We start from the raw sequence: 22,681 nt of genomic DNA on the forward strand, positions 1-22,681 counted from the left end.
GCAAAACATATCTACAAATTTTATTTCAAGATTAACTGGTACTCAAGAGGCTTATCTTATTGTTCACTGTTTGTAACATATTGGGCAGAGCATGTAACTTTGAATGTTATATCTCTGTTTCTTGCTGTTTAAAGTAAGAACAGGACATTAGTAAATGGAAGGTGTGTACAGGAGGGGATGCTAGTGAGCAGGAATAAATTCTACAAGCTAACTGCCAAATAAAGACTTCATTGTGCTCCCTCTTTCCCCCACCTTATTTGATTCTGTCTGTATCCCCTCCTTTACCCTCCTCGCTCACTTTCCCCTTAGCCTTTTCACTCTCTCTCTCTTGTCCTCCTCCCTAAATCTCCTCTCCTGTCCATCTCTCTTTCCCCTCCCTTCTTCTTTGTATCCCAGAAAACTCTGAGATCCGCACACAGGGATCTGAACTCAATTGAGAGATAAAGGAGAAAAGGAGGGAGTAGAGAAAAAGAGAAACTGAGGGAGAGAGCAAAATATTTTCTTGGGACCAAAGCCCACCTGTATACAGCCGGCAGCAGCCATAAAAGGCTCCCTCACAGGTAAGAGGTCTGTCCCCTCTGACATACTTTTCCACATCATACACCAGGAAAAAGTGTACAATCTGATTTTATGATTCAGCAATGCAGTGAAATAGCCCTGCATGTTTTAAGTAAAGACAACCCATTAAAAAAAAACTGCAGTGTACTCTGCTGAGAGGAGCCAAGCAGCAGTGTTATGTTTTATGTTACAAAAGTAGAGTTGTTTCTTAACATAACACCTAGACTTATGCCCAGAGAGCATTTTTTTTTGACCTGCCATCCACAGCTCTGCCCTTGGGTTCTGTCGGTGCATTTCTAAAGGATGTGTAAATGTGTTACAACCACTCATAACAAAAAAACCTATTGGTACTATTCCTTGTCCAATTTATTTATGAGTTTAGGCTGATGCAGAGTATTTTCGGCACTAACTTTTCACAGTTAGATTTCTATAGTTTGCTATAGCTAGTACTGCTCCAATTAATGTATCTGCACAGCATCAATATAGCATTATATCTTTCTTGCAGCTCGTCTTTCAGAAGTAAGGTTATGCAGTTATTGATGATAATGAAAAAGATAAATATGGCATTTTTTTTGTTTTAGTTTGTAATTTTTGTCATTACTTTTCCAACTTGACGATGTTACGTAATTTCATGGCTGTTTTACAACCAGACAATGTCACCTTCTCTATTACTAATCACAAAAAAATCCTATAATCCTATGAACACAGATTTACATTACAATATAAATGGAATTTAAGTGGTAGATTAGTTAAGTAATTCATGTTAAATTGAATAGGTCTAAAGACATAGAACAGGGCTAAATTCTACACCTTCATATAAAGACCTCATGATTGGAACTGCTCTATATGTGTCATCATCATAATTTATTTATATGGTGCCACTTATTCCATAGTGTCTGACTTAATCCTACAGGTATGACAAACATGTAAACAGCATACACAAGAACATGGGCAAAGTTGAGCAGAATAATAAATGTATGGATACAAATAACCTAACAAATCTCATATAATACAAAAATAAATCAGGATAAGTCATAACAAAACAAACAAGGATGACAGAGAGTGGACAGATTGAATTGCTGATAGGAAGTCTGCTTTGCTTAGGAAAAATGCGCCCCTCCCAAACACAACTTTATCTCACAAATCTTCTTTTCTAATAGGCTCCTGAAGCATTTAATTATAAATATATGAATGTCATTACTAACTGTTTTATATAAGCACCTTGTATTTTGGGTTTAGTGAACCCTTAGGATTGTGTCACAAAGGGGTTTTGAACACTAGTGCTGTTACAATTATTAGATGTCACTTTGTCCTTGTACCTTTACACAAAACTTCTCACAGATTCATAATATTGTTATAATTTATAGTAGTTCATTATACCACATACTGTATCATCTTATGAGACTAGTCTGGCATTGACCTTGCTTTCTTTCGCAGGTATGGAAAAATCACCTGGGATTTAGGTTTTTATTCAACACATGGTTGAGGGTTCAGATAAACATTTTTTTGACAAAGCTAATCTCTAGCTTATGTTACAGATAAAAGGTGAAACTAATGTAACATATAATAGAAAATTGTACATTTACCTGTCTTGTTCCATTCAGTTAGTTCTTATTCTATATGCTGTATTATTTAAAATTTAATGAAGTTGCATGTTTAAAATATATATATATATTTTAATCTACATTAGTCATGTCCATGGATGTGCACAGTAATTTGTTCCTGAGCTTCAAATCGTGTGTATAGACCATGTGAGGTGGGTTTTAATTCTGGTATTCCAGTCATGGCACACACAGAGCATGATCAGGGGGAAGTTATGCATGAAAATGTATACCCGGCACAAAAGGAAACTCAGCATATACTTTGTCTGGAATATACCAGGGCAACACAGATACTAAGGGCAGTCTAGCAAATTTAACCCAAGGAGGCAAAACCAATTAATTGTCCAGAATAAGGAAGTTTAAACATGGGTCACTGCTTTGATGGCCATCAATTGCAACAAGGCTTATTTGATGTTTATTTCAGTCTGTCAAATATTAGTATTTAAATGGCATTTGGTCTTACTGTATAATTCCATGTCTTCACCACACATGTTGTGTACAGTTATACACTCCCAACCCCAACATGTCCTAGAATGTTTTCAACTATGCCATACTACACCAGGTCACATGTAAAAAAACAATAATTACCCTTTTTTATTAGGTAAATTATATTTATACTAGGCATCTAGACATCTGTATCAAAATTTGTTCCTAATCTGTCTGTGTGTGTGTGTGTGTTAGGGATCTTAGACTGTAAGCTCTATTGGGGCAGGGACTGATGTGAGTGCGTTCTCTGTACAGCGCTGCAGAATTAGTGGTGCTAAATAAAATAAATAAATGATGATGATGATCTGTGACCTAAAAAGCATATATGTACACAGTTTAGCTTTTATACACCCAGTTTCACCCTCTCTGTGTCCGCCCATCCCCTCTAGAATGAAGCCTCTCAAAGCAGGGACATCTCTCTTAATTATAATTTTGCAGGTTGTAATGATGAAATTATGTAAATGTGTTATTTGAATTTATTTAGTTTTGACACTTTTGTACTTATGTTATTCTGTCATTTTGTTGGATGTTCTAACCCCCCTGTGTATGGAGCTACTGAACCCTTGTAGCACCTTATAAATAAAATATGATAATAATAAGCAATTGAAAGACAGGTAACATTGACAGAAATATAATATAAATTGATGTATTATGTCCCCCTCCATCTGGTTTCTTTGGCGACTCCTCCTGAATCGTATGACTGCAGTTTCTGCTCAGTCACTTTCCATCCATTTTTACTGAGTCTGGAAATGTTTGTGTGATTTGGCTGAGAGTAATACCACTTGTGAGAGCCAGATAAAGAGAATCCATGGAAACAGAGCTAAACGTTAGCTCTTGATCCCTTTAGACTGTAGGAGTGACCAAGAGAGGGCTACACAGGGACTTGGGGAATTATGCGTAGCATGAGAGCTCAGTAAAACAAAAAGGAAAAGCAGGATATATGTGCTTAAAGGAAAGAAAAATCTAGATTGATCTCTCGCATAATCTAAGAGAGTTTAGGTGAAAGAGAGGATCAATATATACAATAATCTACAGGGCTTTAAATCATCATCATCAGCATCATCATCAATATTTATTTACATAGCGCCACCAAATTCCATAGCGCTTTACAATTGGGGACAAACACGGTAATAAACAATACTGGGTAAAACAGACAAAGAGGTGAGAGGGCCCTGCTCGCAAACTTACAATCTATAGGTCAATGGGAGTCGAATACATGAGGTTAAATCTACATACTGCATATTGGTCCAGCCAGATTGCAAAGATAAAAAGTGATTCGTATGCTATGTAATCCAGTCACACAGCAATGTCGGTCTGGGGTCAGAGGGTTGTTGTCTTGTGTGAATTGTAAAAAAGGTGGTAATAGGGTGACCTAGTGAGGTTAAGAGAGTGGTTGAGGAATATTATAAACTTGCCTGAAGAGGTGGGTTTTCAGAGAACACTTGAAAGTTTGTAGACCAGAGGAAAGTCTTATTGTGTGAGGGAGGGAATTCCACAGAGTGGGTGCAGCCCGAAAAAAGTCTTGTAAACGGGAATGGGAGGATGTAATGAGAGTGGATGAGAGAAGCAGATCTTGTGCAGAATGGAGTTATCGAGTTAGGAGATCTTTGGGGACTAGGAGATGTATGCTGGTGCAGTTTTGTTAATGGCCTTGTATGTTAATAGAATAATTTTATATTGGTTCTGTAAAAAAGAGGTAACCAATGTAGAGACTGACAGAGTGGCTCAGCAGAGGAAGATCGATTTGCAAAGAAAATCAGTCTGGCCGCTGCGTGCAAAATAGATAACAGGGGCAAACGCAGGATTTGTAGAGGGGGTTTCCACACCACGCCACCAGTGGGCGTGACCAGCATGCATGGGGACATAGCTATAATATTAGACAGTGCTTGGCTGCTCTCCAACTCTTCCTATCCCTATAATATACATGGGCAATGCTGCATGCACTACTGTTAGGTGCACACAGCTCTCCCTTTTCAAGCAGAGCTGTGTTAAGCAGGGTCAGGGTCCAGCCACCTCAATTATACAGTGCCCCTGGCATGGATGGGAGGGGGGGTTCCAGGCACTAGAAACCCCCCTCTCGGTTTGCCTATGGATAATAGTAAGGAAGGAATTGCAGTGGTCAATGTGGGAGATGATGAGCTCGGGAATTAAAGTTTTTGCAGTATCTTGTGTAAGATATGTGCGTATTCTGGAAATGTTTTTTAGATGTATGTAACATGATTTAGTGATAGAGTCAATGTGGGGAACATAGAATAGTTGTGAGTCAAGGATCACATCTAGGCAGCGAGCTTGCAAGTTGGGATTTATGGTCATGTTGTCGACAGAAATAGAAATGTCAGGTAGTTAACTTTTGTTGGGAATATAATTAACTCTGTTTTTGAAAGATTGAGTTTGAGTTGGTGAGAGAACATCCAACATGAAATGGCAGAAAGACAGTCAGTAAAGCGGGACAGCACAGATGGCGAGAGATCAGGAGAGGACAGATAAATTTGGGTATCATCTGCATAGAGATGATACTGAAATCCAAAGGAGCTTATTACTTTACCAAGAGAAGTGGTATAGATAGAGAACTGCAGAGGACCTAGTACTGAGCCTTGTGCGACTCCTACCGATAAAGGAAGCAGAGCAAAGGTGGATCCGGAGAATCACTGATAGAGCGATTAGAAAGGTAGGATGAGAACCAAGATAGGACAGTGTCTTGAAGACCTAGGAATTGTAGCATTTGTATGAGAAGAGAGTGGTCAACAGTGTCGAAAGCAGCAGAGAGATCCAGGAGAATTAGAAGAGAGTAATGGCCTTTGCTTTTAGCAGTGATCAAATCATTGACAACCTTAGTCAACGCAGTCTCTGTGGAGTGTTGAGAGCGAAAGCCTGACTGAAAAGGATCCAATAGGTTGTTTGCAGAAAGGAACCGTGTGAGGCGAGTGTAGGCAAGTCTCTCTAGAAGCTTGGCGAGGCATGGGAGCTGAGAGATGGGATGTAATCACTGCATGCTTGTTGTGAGGACACCAGGCTTAGAACCTAAGTTCTCCAGATACCTGGCCCTCTAGATTCACGGAATCACACAGGTAAGGAGGCAAGAAAGAGATAATCATCCCTTTATTCACACAAGTGTTCACACAGTGTAAATGCAAAAACAGTGCTCCACAAAGGAGAAATAATACCCCCCCCCCCCACCAAATATGCAAGAATGTTAGCTAATAACCAGTGGCAATAAAACACCCATACAGCACATAGGAGAGGTCTCACCACACAGGAAGTTTCACGGAGCCCCAGTCAGGCCAAAAATGAGTCCCAAAGTAATTCCACAGGATGGCCAGTGGGCTGGTCTCAAGTAGTTGTCCTCCAATCTTGCTGATCCCGGCCAACTCTCCACTAGCTTAGTGGGACCGAGAGTACCAGTCTCCCTATTCCATGAAGGCTCACTAGTTTCCTCTGGATCACGAGTGACTCCCGATGGAGTAAGGGTCCAACCAGTATTCGATCCCTTGTAGCATTCGATAACCCTCTCCCAGTTAGAGTTCCATCTCCTTCAAAAAACCCAGCACATACCTCCCCTCTCCCGAGTCCTGTATTTTTTCTCCTCTCTTACTCCCCTGTCCCACCCCCTGCTTCAACAGTCCACAGTCATTGTAATAACAGCATAGGGGTGGTGACTGGGGTGTGGTAAGGGGTGTGTCTTCAACAGAGGCCCCCCATGTGGTTTCCCTGCAGCAAGTCTGAAGGGGTTAATGCTTAATGTCACATTCACAAAATCCACCATAAAATCATAAAATCCGCCCCCTGTATTTAGATCAGGGCCAGATCCTCCCCTGTTTAACCCCTTGCACTACTTTGTGATGTCACAGTTGCTTCAGCTGATCCAATTTTCCTGTGACAACCGCCCGCTCCCTCCTGGGACACATGTAGTACCAACTAACAGTACAAAGGAACCGATATCCTCGGTCGGGCCCACTCATGACAGACCGGGTTGATCCGATTTTATCCCAATGGGACCCGGTCTCGTCACACTTGTATAATGACGGGAAAATATCAGTAGAGTAAGAGAAATTACAGATTTTAGTTAGAGGTGGAATGAGCACAAGAGTCCGAGATCTACCAGTTTGTTAGGTTATAGGATCAAGAGGACAGGAGGTAGAGTAGGAAGATAAGAAGAGAATAGATATTTCATCTTAATTTATGAGATCAAATAAAGAAAGGGTGTCAGCGGATGCTGGGAAGGAATTGAGCTGATTGCTTGTCAAGGAAAATGACACTATTTCTAGCCAGATCTTATCAATCTTGTCCTTGAAGTAGGAAGCAAGAAGACTTTCTGACTGCCTCCGCCCCTGGCTGGAGGGCTAAGGTAGCCTGTGCATAATCAGAGGGCCTAGCCAGTGGTCGAAGTGGAGTTTTAGAAGTTGTGGTATGGAAATTTAGAAGTGGCTGTATAGAACATGTAAGTGAATGGAACGTGATAGTTTTACAATGGAGGCAGTGGAGAGTTACGATATGGCATACCACCAAATACACCCCCATTACGACCTCTGTTCCTAAGACAGAACTACATATGAGCTTAGCCAAATGGTTCTTTTGCCATTTGGTGCTTAAAGAAAGCCTATGATCACATATTGATTTGGATAGCAGCCAGCACGCACATGTGCTGCATATGAAGATCCATATTATAGGAGACTGAATTTGGACTCAATGTCTGTGGAGCTCCAACAAGCGTTAAACTGAATATCAGGTTCTCTCTGCAAATACATTTGCTGCAGGAAGGATATTGGGATCTCAGCTTTTGATTTTTGAAGATCTGGAGTATGGGAGTATCGTTCACCTATCATCTCACGATTATCAATCTGCTGGTTGGCTTTAAGATACTTATTTAATAATGCAGTGGGGTAATTTTATCTGCTAATAAGAAAGGTTATAACATATTTTATTTTTTATACCCTATTTTGGTAAAATATGGTTTTCTACGTGGCTATGTTTGAAACTTCTCATGGATTATAAATTTCTGAGACCGGTAGATTAGTTATTATCTAGGACATGTTAGTGGTTATTTGCCAATCTTATGCCTTTTTTGAGTGTGATTGTGCCACTATTTATTTAACTTGTTTTATATTAATACTATGAAGTCTCTCAAGATATCTGTGGTTTGTAAAAATGTATTGTTTTGAGAATACTTTTGTGCAAAAATGATGTCGTGCAGTGGCGGTTGGGTGGCTTTCTATACATTTGCAAATCTGTGCAACTGAGATTTCTGCATTTTTATTAGAGATGGTCACTGAAACCCCGTGTTTTGGTTTTGTATTCGGTTTTGGATCTGGATTACCTTTGTGTTTTGGTTTTGGTTTTGGTTTTGCAAAACCGCCCTTGCATGCTTTGGTTTTGGTTTTGTTTGGTTTTGTTTTGCTATTTTCAAAAAAAATAAAAGCTAATAAATTATGAAAAAAACAGTTTAATCCCTTGTAGGCCATCCTTAATTCAAACACTTGTCTGCAAATTATACAGACAAACCTGGTTGTCTACCTCCTCCATCTTTGATTATTGCCAATGTAGCCATCGTCTTTGGGTGTATATTACACCCCACACTTGTAGTTGAATATTAAAAAAAGCAGCCTGCACAGACTGTGGAACTAGAAAGTAAAATTAAATGGACCACTGTAGTTTGGTGGCTATCTATGCCCCCCCCCCCCCCCACCCTCCACTTGTAGTTGAATATAAAAAAAGCAGTCTGCATACACTGTAGAACTAGAAATTCGAATATACAAAGAAATGGACAAAGGCAGTTTGGTATCTGTCTGCATCAGACCCCTCCCCCCCATCCACTTGTAGTAAAATAGAAAAAAATTCAGCCTGCATAGACTGTAGAACTAGAAATTCGAATATACAAAGAAATGGACAAAGGCAGTTTGGTATCTGTCTGCATCAGACCCCCCCCCCCCATCCACTTGTAGTAAAATAGATAAAAAAAAGCAGCCTGCATAGATTGTAGAACTAGAAATTCGAATATACAAAGAAATGGACAAAGGCTGTTTGGTATCTGTCTGCATCAGATCCCCTCTCCACTAGGAGTAAAATAGAAAACTATTCAGCCATTATATAATCTAGAATATAAATAGAAATTGAGAAAGGCAATTTGGTATCTGTCTACATCATAATCATCAACATCCTCATTAGCGCCCTCGTTGCCTACACAAATCTCCCCCTCATCCTCTTCTAATTCCAAAGTGGCATCCTCAATTTGTGTATCACCGGCTACACTCGGGCTATTAAGGCACACATCAGCAGAATGCTCACGATTAGACATCCCACTGTTGGATCGACTCTCCACAGGGATTGGTGTCATTTCTGAATCAGAGCAAACATTATCCTCTAATGCCTTACTGTTATCTTGCAGCTCGGCTTTGACGCGTAACAGTAGTTGTGCACCAATTGTAGGCTCGGTACCTTTTTGGGATCTGCCACTAATAAGCAAAGGTGAAGGCCTCATTCTCTCTTTGCCACTGCGTGTGTAGAATGGCATGTTGGCAATTTGTTTTTTATCGGCACTTAACTTTTGCTCAGTAACACTTCTTTTTCGCTTCAACACAGTAAATATTTTTTTGTTTTGGTTTTTTTGGACTCATTTCGAAACACTGTGTAGTTTGACATCGCCTTGCCCAGATGACGTACTGGGAACACTAACATCAGGACTGGTGACAAAACCTGGTTGCTCATTCTGATCATATGTGCACTGCTTTGATCCATTCTGAGCCGAAAGCACTTGTAGTGCTAAAAATTATTTGGTAAGATACTGCTGACAGATAGTAATTTTGACAGCCAGAAATATTTCTGCACAATTATGGGGAACACCCCAAAAGCACTGGGGAGTGCTAAAAATTAGTTGGTAGATACTGCTGACAGATAGTAATTTTGACAGCCAGAAATATTTATGCACAATTAGGGGGGACACCCCAAAAGCACTGGGGAGGGCTAAAAATTAGTTGGTAGATACTGCTGACAGATAGTAATTTTGACAGCCAGAAATATTTATACACAATTATGGGGGACACCCCAAAAGCACTGGGGAGTGCTAAAAATTAGTTGGTAGATACTGCTGACAGATAGTAATTTTGACAGCCAGAAATATTTATGCACAATTAGGGGGGACACCCCAAAAGCACTGGGGAGTGCCAAATATTGAAAAGAAAAAAAACCTCTATCCTCCTCTCTTCTCTAGCGATTTTTGTTACAACAATTGGAAAAAGAATATTGGATTCTCTGTCCCTGCTCTAATCAGCCTGTGACTACATCCTGCTCTCTCCCTCTGTCAAATGGCGATGGATTGCTGTGGAGGCGTGTATTTATAATTTTGAAGTATCGCGAGAACGGAGCCCCAAGATCCGACAACGTCACAATGACGTTCGGCCTCGATTTGGATTCGGAGCGGGCGGGAGAGTACCGAGCTACTCAGCTCGGTACTCGGATACCCAAAGTTCGGGTGGGTTCGGTTCTCGGGAACCGGACCGCCCATCTCTAATTTTTATGTACAAATAGAAATAGCAGCTCCTTTTCTGGTTATAGCAGTGTGCAGAAGGATTTTTCTCTGTGTTTGGTCCTTTCAGGATAAGCCCACCCTTTCAAGCACCTGCTATGAACCTATAAATTGATTGAGCAACTTCCACTTCTGTACTGATTATACATTTCTCAGCTGATTTTTACTAATGTTTATATTCGTGTATTTTTGCTTTATGTAATGCACATATATTTTTTAGATTGCTAAGCCAGCATTTGTTTTTTTTGTTTTTTTTATTTATTAGTAATCATAGGGGGAATTGAATTCAGCCGATACTAACGCGCCGTTAAAGCTAATACCGTTAATATAGTAATTTTAAGCCTGCTTTCTGCTCTCAGCTCCCTGAGCCGCGAGCAAAAAGCTGGTGTTGAAATTACCATATTAACGGTAATTAGGCACACTATTACCACAATATCGGTAATAGTGCACAGGCTGAGCTACTTTCAGCAGTAATGCGGCCAAATGAATTCCCCCCATTGTATACAGTTTTGATTTTTTTTTTTGTATGTGTAGCATGTGGGTCTCTCTTTTTGCTTTTGCAGGCCGAATTCCCTGTAGGCATTCCAGGGCTTGCTGGAACCAGTGGTGCAACAGCAAAAAAAATACATATTTAACCATGTCAATGTCATTACCCACACTCACCGCTCCAGGAGTGTGGGAATAACTGTGGGGGTATATTTACTAAACTGTAGGTTTGAAAAAGTGGATATATTGCCTATAGCAACCAATCAGATTCTAGTTATCTTCGATTTAGTACATTCTACAAAATGATAGCTAGAATCTGATTGGTGCTATAGGGAACATCTCCACTTTTTCAAAAATATACCCCCTAGTGTTTTCAGCATGTGGCTGTTTTCCCTAGGGGGAGGTTGCATTTATGTTGTTGCAGGCCCGATCTCCCCAAGGATTTCAGGTCCATGGTGAACTGGCTAGGGCTTCAGCAGTCACATTGTCCATTTCCATTACATACAATTAAAAAGAGGTCCTAAGCTCTAGTGTTGCAGCATGAAATATTAAAATGGGCTTCAAACTCTTAGATAGGGTACAAAAGCTCTCCAGAACCCCACCACTTCAGTGACCAGCTGGGCCTCCTTTATGGACACTAGTCACTACACAGTTTGTTTCCAATTTTCCTTAAACTTTCAGTGAGATCCAGACCACGCCATACCCAGCATGTTTTACCTCTTCCTTGGCCTTATTGCCTGCCCATTGCTGTCCATGTGAACAATAGGTTTTGCAAGGCATTATTTAAGTCAATCCCAATTATAGTGATGTCACCAACATAATGGAAACTCTTCAGAATCCAGGATGAGCTTGCTTAAGTATCTAGCCACATTGAAAGAGTACTCGAGGAATGACATTGAAAGAGCACTTGCACCAATTCCATGTGAAGGAAAAATGAGTGAAAATAGAGCTGTAGAATAGATGTTAAATTCTAGTGTTGTGATGCAGCTGGGAAGAAAGATATGAACACATGACACTGTACATAGTTGAGAATACGAATATTGGGCTTCATTTATGAAGTGCACTCAATGCGCACTGAAAAACACCAGAGCATATTAAGATGCACACTTAAGGCTTAACTCAGAGTGACACATACACCTATTTGCGTAGCATTCCTTTGCTTTTTTTTTTGCACAGTGCATGCTCAAAAAGTGGTTGTACGCAACTAAGACTATTCAGACCTGCAACGTTTTGGCACCTGCGACCTGCGACTCCTGTCTGATCTGCCTGTCTGTGTACCGATTTCTGCCTGTCTGACCATTCTGACCACTCTAAGCCAAAATCAGAAACCAAAGGAGTAGTCAGGAACAAACCGGGGTCAAAATCCAAATGAGCAAGATACACAGGAACAAACGCTGGAGCAAATACTCTGGCACCCTAATGGAGTCAGAGTGATCTTTAAATAGAAAGAAGTGTTCCCTGATTGGTGCTGCAGTTTTCGGCGGGAGGAACGCAACCAACCGCTAGATAAGAAGAGAGTGTTTCTTGTCGCTATGCGACAGAACGCGATGCCCTGCACATGCGTGCGGATCGGAACTGGAGAACGTCTCTTGTCACTATGCGACAGAATACCAAGCTCTGCAAATGCATGTGAATAGAAACTTGCCTGCTCCCCGCCGCTCTGTCCGGAAGCCGCACTTCCGGGTGCGGCGGTCACATGACCGCAACCCGGAGGCGGGGATTTTGAATCCCCGTCAGTATTTAACACTCACTCTGACACTCGGTGAGTGTCAGAGCAACGCTTACCTGTTCCTGGCTCCTGTTTCCTTGTGGATTCCTGTTAGAGATGGGCGGGTCCGGTTCTCCGAGAACCGAACCCACCCGAACTTTGGGTATCCGAGTACCGAGCTGAGCAGCTCGGTACTCTCCCGCCAATTCCGAATCCAAATCGAGGCCGAACGTCATTGTGACGTCGTCGGATCTCGGGACTCGGTTCTCGCGATACTTCAACTTTATAAATACACGCCTCCACAGCAATCCATCGCCATTTGACAGAGGGAGAGAGCAGGGTGTAGTCATAGGCTAATTAGAGCAGGGACAGAGAAAGAATACAATATTGTTCTTGCAATTGCTCTAACCAAAATCGCTAGTGCAGAGAGGAGGATAGAGGTTTATTATTTTTTCTTCATATTTGGCACTCCCCAGCGCTTTTGGGTTGTCCCCCATAATTGTGCATTAATATTTCTGGCTGTCAAAAGTCATATCTGTCAGCAGTATCTACTCAATAAATGTTAGCACTCCTCAGTGTTTTTGGGGTGTCCTCTCTAATTGTGCATTAATATTTCTGGCTGTCAAAAGTCATATCTGTCAGCAGTATCTACTCAATAATTTTAAGCACTCCTCAGTGTTTTTGGGGTGTCCTCTCTAATTGTGCATTAATATTTCTGGCTGTCAAAAGTCATATCTGTCAGCAGTATCTACTCAATAATTTTAAGCACTCCTCAGTGTTTTTGGGGTGTCCTCTCTAATTGTGCATTAATATTTCTGGCTGTCAAAAGTCATATCTGTCAGCAGTATCTACTCAATAAATTTTAGCACTCCTCTGTGTTTTTGGGGTGTCCTCCCTAATTGTGCATTAATATTTCTGGCTGTCAAAAGTCATATCTGTCAGCAGTATCTACTCAATAAATGTTAGCACTCCTCTGTGTTTTTGGGGTGTCCTCCCTAATTGTGCATTAATATTTCTGGCTGTCAAAAGTCATATCTGTCAGCAGTATCTACTCAATAAATGTTAGCACTCCTCAGTGTTTTTGGGGTGTCCTCTCTAATTGTGCATTAATATTTCTGGCTGTCAAAAGTCATATCTGTCAGCAGTATCTACTCAATAAATGTTAGCACTCCTCAGTGTTTTTGGGGTGTCCTCTCTAATTGTGCATTAATATTTCTGGCTGTCAAAAGTCATATCTGTCAGCAGTATCTACTCAATAAATGTTAGCACTCCTCAGTGTTTTTGGGGTGTCCTCTCTAATTGTGCATTAATATTTCTGGCTGTCAAAAGTCATATCTGTCAGCAGTATCTACTCAATAAATTTTAGCACTCCTCTGTGTTTTTGGGGTGTCCTCCCTAATTGTGCATTAATATTTCTGGCTGTCAAAAGTCATATCTGTCAGCAGTATCTACTCAATAAATGTTAGCACTCCTCAGAGTTTTTGGGGTGTCCTCTCTAATTGTGCATTAATATTTCTGGCTGTCAAAAGTCATATCTGTCAGCAGTATCTACTCAATAATTTTAAGCACTCCTCAGTGTTTTTGGGGTGTCCTCTCTAATTGTGCATTAATATTTCTGGCTGTCAAAAGTCATATCTGTCAGCAGTATCTACTCAATAATTTTAAGCACTCCTCAGTGTTTTTGGGGTGTCCTCTCTAATTGTGCATTAATATTTCTGGCTGTCAAAAGTCATATCTGTCAGCAGTATCTACTCAATAATTTTAAGCACTCCTCAGTGTTTTTGGGGTGTCCTCTCTAATTGTGCATTAATATTTCTGGCTGTCAAAAGTCATATCTGTCAGCAGTATCTACTCAATAATTTTAAGCACTCCTCAGTGTTTTTGGGGTGTCCTCTCTAATTGTGCATTAATATTTCTGGCTGTCAAAAGTCATATCTGTCAGCAGTATCTACTCAATAAATTTTAGCACTCCTCAGTGTTTTTGGGGTGTCCTCCCTAATTGTGCATTAATATTTCTGGCTGTCAAAAGTCATATCTGTCAGCAGTATCTACGCAATGGATTCAAAGCAGTCCACATATGATCTAAATGAGCAACCAGGTTCTGTCACCAGTCCTGATGTTAGTGTTCCCAGTACGTCATCTGGCCAAGGCGATGTCAAACAACAGAGTGTTTTCAAATTAGTGCAAAAAACAAAAACCAAAAAAAAATTTACTGTATTGAAGCGAAAACGAAGTGTAACTGAGCAAAAGTTAAGTGACGATAAAAAAAAAATTGCAAGCATGCCATTCTACACACGCAGTGGCAAAGAGAGAATGAGGCCTTCACCTTTGGCTATTAGTGGCAGATCCCAAAAAGTTACCCAGCCTACAATTGGTGCACAACTACTGTTACGCGTCAAAGCTGAGCTGCAAGATACCAGTGAGGCATTACAGGAGAATATTTGCTCTGATTCACAAATGACAACAATCCCTGTGGAGAGTCCATCCAACAGTGGGATGTCTAATCGTGAGCATTCTGCTGATGTGTGCCTTAATAGCCCGAGTGTAGCCGGTGATACCCAAATTGAGGATGCCACTTTGGAATTAGAAGAGGATGAGGGGGAGATTTGTGTAGGCGACGAGGGCGCTAATGAGGATGTTGATGAGGATGAGGTTGTTTGTGTAAGTCCTGCACCAGTGGCAGCAGTTCTGGCACGTGACAAGAAAAAGGCCATTGTCATGCCTGGGCATAAAACAAAAAAATCCACTTCTTATGTGTGGAATTATTTCTACCCAAATCCAGACAACAATTGTATAGCCATTTGTAGTGTATGTGAAGCCACAGTCAGTCGAGGGAGGGACCTTAACCATCTTGGAACCTCGTCTATGTTACGCCATTTAACGAGAGTTCATGGCAAAGTGTTGGGAAAAGCTGAAAGTTCTTCCCAAAAGAATACAAGCACTCCCTCATCAGCTAAGACCCTCCGCTCACCGACATACCGACGGCCACAAAATACACCCACCACACCATCCTCATCAATATCCTCAGTAGCGCTCGGAGTTAGCCCGGCATCCCACTTAAGGCTGGATGACTCCGGCACTATTATTGATTCCTCTGAAGAAAGCGTTAGTCCTGCTGCTGCTGTTGCTGCTGCTGGGGGTGAATCGTCATCCCAGAGGCAGGTGAATAAAATGAGCAGTCCTACATTTCAGCAATTAACTGTGAAACAATCCTTTGCGAGGGGAAGCAAATATGACAGCAGTCACCCAGTCGCCAAGCGAATCACAGACGCCATGGCTGCAATGTTAGTGTTAGATCTGCGTCCAATCTCCACCATAAACGCAGCTGGTTTTTCACAGTTAATTGAGGTTTTGTGTCCGCGTTACAGAATTCCATCGCGACACCATTTCTCCCGTAAAGCTATTCCACAACTATACCAAAAAGTGTGTAAAAATGTAGAGATTGCGCTGAAAAATGCCATTCTGCCCACTGTTCACTTAACCACAGATATGTGGACAAGTGGAAGTGGCCAAACCAAAGACTATATGACTGTGACAGCCCACTGGGTTGGTCATTCACCTTCACCAGCAGGAACAGCAGCAGCATGTACACCACTACGTAACATTTGTCACAGGCAGGCCACTCTTTGTATCACCGGCTTCACTAACAGGCATACGGCTGACAATTTGTTACGCAAACTGAGAGATGTGATTGATGCATGGCTTATACCACTCGGACTCTCCCCAGGGTATGTCATTTCAGATAACGCCAACAATATAGTGCGAGCATTACAGCTGGGTGATTTCCAACATATTCCCTGTTTTGCTCACACCATCAACTTGGTGGTGCAGAGCTTCCTACGAAACAACCGTGAGGTGCAGGAGATGCTTTCGGTGGCCCGTAAAATTTCAGGCCATTTCAGGCATTCAGCCACAGCATGTAGGAGATTACAGCAGCTCCAAGAGCAGTTTAACTTGCCCTGCCACCAACTTAAGCAAGAGGTGGTAACTCGGTGGAATTCCACCCTGTACATGCTTCAGAGGATGGAGGAACAGCGCAAAGCCATCCAAGCATATTGCACAAGTCATGACATTGGGAAAGGAGGGGGGATGTATTTCACTCTTGCACAGTGGGGAATCCTTTCAGTGCTGTGCAAGGTGCTGAAACCATTTGAAGTTGTGACATGTGAGGTCAGTGCAGACTCTGCTAGTTTGAGCCAAGTCATTCCTTTAATTAGACTATTGGAAAAGCAGCTTGAGAAAATGAAGGAGGAGCTGAAAGCAAGCAATTCAGCAAAGTATGTTGGCCTTGTCGATCAAGTACTTAATTCGCTTCACAATGATCCTCGAGTTATTAAGATCTTGAACTCGGATCAGTACGTTTTGGCCACTGTGCTTGATCCAAGGTTTAAAACCTACATTGAGTCTTTACTTGTAAATGAGCGAGATGTGAACTTTTGCAAGGAGCTATTGCTCAGCAAGTTGGCCGCTGAACTGGGCCTCGGCTTGACGACGTGTCCTCCTTCACTTTCTCAAGCTGTTGCTCGTAAAAAATTAAATTTCCAAAAAAGAAGCAGGGAAGACACAGGGGGCAGACGAGAACAATTTAACATCTGGGCTGGTTTGAAGGATTTTTCAAAAAAAAGTGTCACTTTGCCCATAAGTCCATCCAATATGAGTATAAACATGCAAAGGATGGTGGAGGATTACTTTCAAGAGGTAGTTGATATGGACATGTCAGACAGTCCCTTTCCTTACTGGGAAGAAAAGCAAGCTATTTGGAAACCCATGTACAAACTTGCTTTGCAATACCTAAGCTGCCCACCCTCCAGTGTGTACTCTGAACGAGTGTTCAGCACAGCAGGGAACTTAGTCAGTGATCGCCGTAGAAGGTTACTTCCCAAAAATGTGGAGAAAATGATGTTTATAAAAATGAACTACATCTTCCACGAGGAAGGCCTTCACCATCCAAGACATGCAAGCACTGACTGTTCTCTAATGGCGGATTCAAGCGGCGATGAATTGATAGTCTGTGATGATGACGATAACACTGATGAGGGTGAGGATGAAGCTGAAGATGATGCCGATAACATCTTTTTAAAACTTTCTATGTAAGTGTAGGGTGCAATCTACCCCCAAAGAGGAAAGGGACTTGTGGCATTTCCATATCACATACCATCTTGAAAGGCTGCTGTTAGGGCAATTTATCCTTAAGGGTAGGGTGTCATAGACAGAGTGACCCTAAACTGGCTTTGTCCATTTTTCATAATATTGTACAGTCTATAATGGCTGAATTTTTTAGTATTTTATACAAGTGGAGGGGGGCCTAGAGAGACAGAAACCAAACTGGCTTTCTCCATGTCAATTAATATTGTACAGTCTATAATGGCTGAATTTTTTAGTATTTTATACAAGTGGAGGGGGGCCTAGAGAGACAGAAACCAAACTGGCTTTCTCCATGTCAATTAATATTGTACAGTCTATAATGGCTGAATTTTTTAGTATTTTATACAAGTGGAGGGGGGCCTAGAGAGACAGAAACCAAACTGGCTTTCTCCATGTCAATTAATATTGTACAGTCTATAATGGCTGAATTTTTTAGTATTTTATACAAGTGGAGGGGGGCCTAGAGAGACAGAAACCAAACTGGCTTTCTCCATGTCAATTAATATTGTACAGTCTATAATGGCTGAATTTTTGGGTATTTTATACAAGTGGAGGGGGGCCTTGAGAGACAGAAACCAAACTGGCTTTCTCCATGTCAATTAATATTGTACAGTCTATAATGGCTGAATTTTTTGGTATTTTATACAAGTGGAGGGGGGCCTTGAGAGACAGAAACCAAACTGGCTTTTTCCATTTCTTTACATATTTAACTATAAGTGTAGGGTGTAATATACATTCAAAGACGATGGCTGCATTGCCAATATGCATAGATGGAGAGGAAGACAATCTGTTTTGTGTGTAGAATAGGCCTACCAACGAAGAATTAAACTGTTTTTTGGGATGATTTATTACCTCAACAATTAGATTACTTGTCTCTAAAACAGTTGGAGCACTAAATTGGGTTAATTTAGGCCCAAAAACATGGATTTTCCCAAAAAATAGCAAAACAAAACCAAACAAAACCAAAACCAAAACCAAAACACGCAATGGAGGTTTTGCAAAACCAAAACCAAAACCAAAACACGACGGTAATCCAGATCCAAAACCGAATCCAAAACCAAAACACGGGGGTCAGTGACCATCTCTAATTCCTGTGCTCCCTAACCTCCTGTTGATTGCTGTGTACCGATTTCTGCCTGTCTGACGATTCTGCCTCTCCAGCCCCTGTGTACCGACCCAGCTTGCTGACTACTCCGTTATTCTGGTGACCCTGTGTACCAACCCGGCTTGCTGACTACTCCGTTATTCTGGTGACCCTGTGTACCGATCCGGCTTGCAGACTACTCCATTATTCTGGTGACCCGTGTACCGACCCTGCCTGATTTACTCCGAGCCTGCCTCCTGATTCTGTCCACGTTGCCTTCCTGTGTTCTGACCCGGCCCGTCCGACTACGCTTCTCCTGCTCCTACTTCACTGAACTACATCTTGAGGCAAACCTGGGGACCGTAACCTGCGACTCCTGGCAGCGAAGCCCATCCCGCCTTCCAGCGGATCTTGGTGAACACCGTGAAGATTGTTAGACTCCGCATCTCAGGTAAGCCAGCGCTAATCAAGATTAGTAGTATATCCAGTAAATTTGTTACATCTACTGGCAGTTTCTTGTACAAACTGCCCCAGTTCTCCCAGGTTTGATGAATGCCTTCTCCCAACTGCTGTCTTCAGATTTCTCCACAGGTGTTCTGTTGGATTTAGATCTGGACTCATTGGTGGCCACTTCAGAACAGTCCAGCATCTTGTCTAGAACCCCTCTTGTGTGCTTATTGAAGGGTGTATGTTGTCATTATCCTGCTGGAAGACACATGACCTTCGAAGGACACAAAGCTTTCTGGCACTGGGTTCAACATTGCACTCCAAAAGGGCCTGGTAATCTTCAGATTTCATGATACTATGCATACTTTCAAGACATCTAGTGCCAGATGTAGCACAGCAACCAGTGTCGGACTGGGGCATGAAGGGCCCACGAGGGACTGCAACACTAGGGGCCCACCAGAGGGTGTGTGGTCAGCCATCATAGAGGCGGGACCTGACACTAGAGGGGGAGTGGTCAGTCCACGAAGGACAGCTAGCACCTTAGTGTAGTATATAAAGCATACAGTGTGTGTATAAAGAATACACAGTCTTGACCTGCCCCTTAGATTGGGCAGAACAGTCACCAAAAATCAGGATTGTCCCACTAGACCAGGCTTGGCTAACCTGTGGTACTCCAGGTGTTGTGAAACTACAAGCCCCAGCATGCTTTGCCAATATATAGCAGCTTATTGCTGTAAGGGTATGCTGGGACTTGTAGTTTCACAACACCTGGAGTACCACAGGATAGCCCAGCCTGCACTAGACTCAGAACATTTGACAGACTGTCCTACCTGTTGTTGTCACTTTTACCACCTGTGGCTGCTGGTTTCTTTAGTTGCGGCTTGTCTGGATCCTGGAATGTTGAGGGCCCTATTTGGAAAAAATAATGGGTACATTTAGAAATGCCAACCATCCCTGATATTAAATCAACAGCACCCACATTTAATAATTGGTCTCTCTCCAGCCTCAAAATTAAAGTAATAGTGCTCACATTTGATAAATAGATCTATTTCCCTCCAACCAACCCCAACATTAAATTAATAGTATTTCCATTTAATAAATAAACCTATTACCCTCCCTCCAAACAGCCCCAGCAATAAATTAATAGCATTTACGTTTAATACATCCATTTCCCACGACCATTCCTAGCATTAATTAATATTCACATTTAATATATAGCCCTCCTTCCCACACTCAGCCCCACATTCAATTATAGACCCAAACTTTAAAGGTCCCATCACCCTCTCCCTATAGTGTTCTCTGTGCAGCCCCCCTCACTATAGTTTAGCATAGGCAGCCCCCCTCACTATAGTTTAGTATAGTCAGCCCCCCTATAGTTTAGTATAGATAGGCAGCCCCCGTATGCCACATAGTAGTGCCCCCAAAACAATGTTATGCCACCCAGTAGTGCCCCAAATGTTACGCCACATAGCTCCCCCAATGTTATGCCACCCAGTAGTCCCCCAAATGTTATGCCACACAATTGTCCCCAATTCACACACACACACACTAACTAACTATATATATATATATATATATATATATATATATATATATATATATATATATATATAGTATAAACAAATGGTTAAAGAATATACTTACCGATATGTTGATTGCTGCAGGGCAGGCTCTCTGCTCCTTCTCCCTTCTTCAGCGGCGTGGGAACATCAGCTGACAGGGGGAGGGGGCGGGTCACATGATCGCAGCTGCAATCGCAATTAAAAGATGACTGGCTGTCAATTGAGCAGCGGGGACGCCGGATAGGACCGTCGTGAGGACAACGGGCCTCCAGGTAAGCTCCGCCCACAGGTAAAAGGGGGTGTGATTTCACCGTTAGCCCGCTGGGCCAGTCCGACGCTGACAGCAACTGAAAAACATCATGTTTGATTGTAGGGAAGGTGTTCTTTTCATTTTTCTTTCTGTAAACATAGAGATGATCTGCTTTACTAGTAAGCTCTAGTTTGGTCTCATCTGTTCACAGGACATTCTCCCAGAAGGTATTTGGCTTGTTCAGGTGTATTTTGGAAAACTCCAGTCAGGCTTTCTTGTGTCTCTTTCTCTCAGCAGTGAACAATGATTTATATGGGTTAAAACCATCATACTTTGTCTATGAAAGTGACCTTGAATCTGTTTGGCAATTGATCGAATAGATTTCTCTACCATTCAAACAACCCTGCGTTCCAATCTTCAATCAAGTTTTCTCTTCCTAGGGAGGTTGGCTACAGTGCCATGGACTTTAAGCTTCCTAATCACATTGCACACAGTGGAAACTGGAACATCTAGGTCTCTGGAGATTGATTTGTAGTCTTTATATTGTCGTGATTATCTATAATCTGCTGTCCAAACATACATAGAGAAAGATACATATAAAAGAGTATACTTTTGTACATATGTTGAGTCGGATGTAGCTCAAAAATGGTAGTATATTTGCTAGACATACGTCTGATGTTTACAAGTAAGTATATTTAGGCTTGTGATAATGTAATAAGGTCGTATACACAAGAGAGACTAGTGTTATGAAACTGTTATTACTCATTGTGAAGTCACATTTTCCATGTAAAATGTAATGAAATACAAACACCTCCACATTTGTTGTTTATCTATTTAAAAACAAAATGGGAATCTGCTTTCCTGCAATAGTTCAAATGGAAAGGATGACAGGACAATATATATGTATACAGGTTGTTGTTTATTTATTTATTTATAGTAGCTTTGTCATAACACAAATTTGACTTCATTATTTCTCAAGTTAAAACCATGTAACAAAGAAGTAAACAAACAAAAGGGTTAATAAGTATAGTATAGGTGTTTGCACATTAAAAGGAAATGAAACGTTGATTATAAATGAGGAAGAAAATGTGGCTTTGATTAAACCTGCAGATGTGCCTTAATTTGCTTTCATCTCCAGAATCAACCACAAAGGATCATATTCTGTCAAAATGTTCTTCTTAATAGGCCTGAGCAGGAAACTAACTTCTCCAAGTGACGAACACCCCCTCACTTGCACTGTCAAATTATCTTCTTGCTTGTTTGTTTACATTACTTTTCTTGACTTTCCTGAGAATCAAGGCTGCCAGATCTTCACATATAATGTGTAAAAACTACGTGGCTTTTTTAAATCTAACTTTAGATATGTTCTGTTTATAAGAAACACACTTGTTTTATTTTTGGCATAGGTTACTGGATTGAATATAGTCCCCAGTGACTATATTGTTTAAAAAAAAAAATGAAAGAACGTTTGCTTGGCCGGTACAAGTAATGGGGTCATTTATTAAATCCAACAGATAAGTGTTCACTGTACATTTTGTGTCGTGTTGTCCCTATTTTACTGGACAACGCACACATGCCCACATTATGCATTTTTATGGTCAACTTCTGCAGACCATCTGCATGAGGTTTTACTGACTTTAGGCCCATCAATAAAACACTAATGTGTAAAAGTAAAAACCTTATCTCGAAGTTCTGCCTAATATCATATTTGCACCACGTTTTAGTTAATTTGAATTTGTCCTTCCTTTCTCCTAGAGCACTGCTCCTCTGATAGTGTACATGCATAATCATAATTTCCAGGGACCGTCCCATGTTATAAAGCTTGTAATGTGTGG

General features: G+C 41.4%; 1 protein-coding gene across 3 annotated transcripts in view; it reads left to right on the top strand.

Moving 5' to 3' along the window:
* The first annotated feature begins 290 nt into the window (after window positions 1–290).
* Window positions 291–22,681, top strand: part of PRELP (proline and arginine rich end leucine rich repeat protein) — a 64,499-nt gene continuing 42,108 nt past the window's right edge. The window contains exons 1-2 of one of the 3 annotated variants that reach the window (XM_075196041.1): window positions 291–560; window positions 18,665–19,038. The gene's annotated coding sequence lies outside the window, so the exon portion shown is untranslated. Of the gene's footprint in view, window positions 568–18,664; window positions 19,039–22,681 lie in introns of all 3 variants that reach the window. The other 2 variants (XM_075196042.1, XM_075196040.1) reach the window with 2 other exon arrangements.

This window comes from Mixophyes fleayi, chromosome 2 (assembly GCF_038048845.1).
Source record: "Mixophyes fleayi isolate aMixFle1 chromosome 2, aMixFle1.hap1, whole genome shotgun sequence".
Classification (NCBI taxonomy): Eukaryota; Metazoa; Chordata; class Amphibia; order Anura; family Limnodynastidae; genus Mixophyes; species Mixophyes fleayi.